A 2978-nucleotide genomic window follows, 5' to 3' on the forward strand; every position below is an offset into this window, starting at 1 on the left:
TTAGGGAACTCATTGGAGGCTAGTGCACGCCCATTGAGGTCTTCCTCAGTGGCGTTCACTTCCTCTCCTTCCTCTCCAAATTCGGCCATGTTGATGGCCTTGCACTCTCCTTTTGGATTTTCTTCTGTATTGCTTAGAAGAGTACTAGGAGGGAGTTCAGTAATTTTCTTGCTCAGCTGTCCCACTTGTGCCTCCAAATTCCTAATGGAGGACCTTGTTTCAGTCATGAAACTTTGAGTGGTTTTGATTAGATCAGAGACCATGGTTGCTAAGTCAGAGTGGTTCTGCTTAGAATTCTCTGTCTGTTGCTGAGAAGATGATGGAAAAGGCTTGCCATTACTAAACCTGTTTCTTCCACCATTATTGTTGTTGAAACCTTGTTGAGGTCTCTGTTGATCCTTCCATGAGAAATTTGGATGATTTCTCCATGAAGAATTATAGGTGTTTCCATAGGGTTCTCCCATGTAATTCACCTCTTCCATTGAAGGGTTCTCAGGATCATAGGCTTCTTCTTCAGATGAAGCATCCTTAGTACTGCTTGGTGCATTTTTCATTCCAGACAGACTTTGAGAAATCAAATTGACTTGCTGAGTCAATATTTTGTTCTGAGCCAATATGGCATTCAGAGTATCAATCTCAAGAACTCCTTTCTTCTGACTTGTCCCATTGTTCACAGGATTTCTTTCAGAAGTGTACATGAATTGGTTATTTGCAACCATTTCAATTAGTTCTTGAGCTTCTGTAGGCGTCTTCTTTAGATGAAGAGATCCTCCAGCAGAGCTATCCAAAGACATCTTGGATAGTTCAAAAAGACCATCATAGAAAATACCTATGATGCTACATTCAGAAAGCATGTCAGAAGGACATTTTCTGATTAATTGTTTGTATCTTTCCCAAGCTTCATAGAGGGATTCTCCATCCTTCTGTCTGAAAGTTTGGACTTCCACTCTAAGCTTACTCAATTTTTGAGGTGGAAAGAACTTTGCCAAGAAGGCATTGACTAGCTTTTCCCATGAGTCCAGGCTTTCTTTAGGTTGTGAGTCCAACCATGTCCTAGCTCTGTCTCTTACAACAAAAGGGAATAGCATAAGTCTGTAGACCTCAGGGTTAACCCCATTAGTCTTGACAGTGTCACAGATTTGCAAGAATTCAGCTAAGAACTGATGAGGATCTTCCAATGGAAGTCCATGGAACTTGCAATTCTGTTGCATTAGAGAAACTAATTGAGGCTTAAGCTCAAAGTTGTTTGCTCCAATGGTAGGGATAGAGATGCTTCTCCCATAGAAGTCGGGAGTAGGTGCAGTAAAGTCACCCAGCACCTTCCTTGCATTGTTTGCATTGTTGTTATTTTTGGCTGCCATGTCTTCTTCTTTGAAGATTTCTGTTAGGTCCTCTACAGAGAGTTGTGCCTTAGCTTCTCTTAGCTTTCGCTTCAAGGTCCTTTCAGGTTCAGGGTCAGCTTCAACAAGAATGCTTTTGTCTTTGTTCCTGCTCATATGAAAGAGAAGAGAACAAGAAAATGTGGAATCCTCTATGTCACAGTATAGAGATTCCTTAAGGTGTCAGAGGAACAGAAAAATAGAAGGAAGAGGTAGAAGAATTCGAACTTAGTGAGATAGAGTTCGAATTGTGCATTGAGGAGGAGTGGTACTCCATAAATAGAAGGATGTGAGAAGAGGAGAAGAGCTTTTTCGAAAATTAAGTTAAAAAGATTTTTTAAAAAAAATTTTGAAAAACTTTAATTGATTTTCGAAAATCAAGAGTGGGAAAGAAATCAAGTAATTTTTTAAAAAGACTTTGAAATTAGAAATCAAAAAGATATGATTGAAAACTGTTTTGAAAAAGATGTGATTAAAAAGATATGATTGAGAAGATATGATTTGAAAACAATTTTAAAAAGATTTGATTTTAAAAATTAATGACTTGCCTAACAAGAAAAGATATGATTCAAACATTAAACCTTTCTCAACAGAAAAGGCAACATACTTGAAATGTTCAATCAAATCATTAATTGTTAGCAAGTATCTTTGAAAAAGGAAAGAAATTGATTTTGAAAACATTTGATTGAAAAGATATGATTTGAAAAAGATTTGATTTTGAAAAACTTTGAAAACTTGAAAAAAAATTGATTTGAAAACAAAATCCTCCCCCTTGTGCCATCCTGGAGTTAAACGCCCAGAATGGTGCACATTCTGGCGTTTAACGCCCAATGCACTACCTTTTTGGGCGTTAAACGCCCAGCCAGGCACCCTGGCTGGCGTTTAAACGCCAGTCTGTCCTTCTTCACTGGGCGTTTTGAACGCCCAGCTTTTTCTGTGTAATTCCTCTGCTGCATGTTCTGAATCTTCAGTTCCCTGTACTATTGACTTGAAAATAGAACCAAGATCAATTAAACAATGCATGCAAGACACCAAACTTAAAATTAGACACTAGACTCAAACAAGAAACATAAAATATTTTTGGTTTTTATGATTTTGAAATTTTTTTGGATTTTTCGAAAATTATATGGAAATAGAAAATAAAGGTTTCAGAATTCTTAATTTGGATTCCAGGAATCATTGCAATGCTAGTCTAAGACTCCGGTCCAGGAATTAGACATGGCTTCACAGCCAGCCAAGCTTTCAAAGAAAGCTTCGGTCCAAAACACTAGACATGGCCCATGGCCAGCCAAGCCTTAGCAGATCATTGCTCCAATAGCAAGATTGATAGAGATCAATAAGCTCTTGTGATGATCAGTTGAAACCTCGGTCCAATAAGATTAGACATGGCTTCTCAGCCAGCCAGATTTCAACAGGTCATCATGAAACTCTAGAACTCATTCTTAAGAATTCTGAAAAATACCTAATCTAAGCAACAAGATGAACCATCAGTTGTCCATACACGAAACAATCCCCGGCAACGGCGCCAAAAACTTGGTGCGCGAAATTGTGAACAATACTTTTCACAACTCTCATAATCCCCGGTAATGAACCCCAAAA

At 38.2% G+C, this 2978-nt stretch overlaps 1 non-coding gene across 1 annotated transcript; it reads left to right on the forward strand.

The window, feature by feature from the left end:
• The first annotated feature begins 848 nt into the window (after nucleotides 1-848).
• Nucleotides 849-956, forward strand: LOC130953186 (small nucleolar RNA R71). The gene has a single exon (XR_009075363.1). It is a non-coding gene; the product is annotated as a small nucleolar RNA R71 (small nucleolar RNA).
• Nucleotides 957-2978: the final 2022 nt, after the last annotated feature.

Source organism: Arachis stenosperma, chromosome 1, assembly GCF_014773155.1.
Source record: "Arachis stenosperma cultivar V10309 chromosome 1, arast.V10309.gnm1.PFL2, whole genome shotgun sequence".
In the NCBI taxonomy this organism is placed as follows: domain Eukaryota; kingdom Viridiplantae; phylum Streptophyta; class Magnoliopsida; order Fabales; family Fabaceae; genus Arachis; species Arachis stenosperma.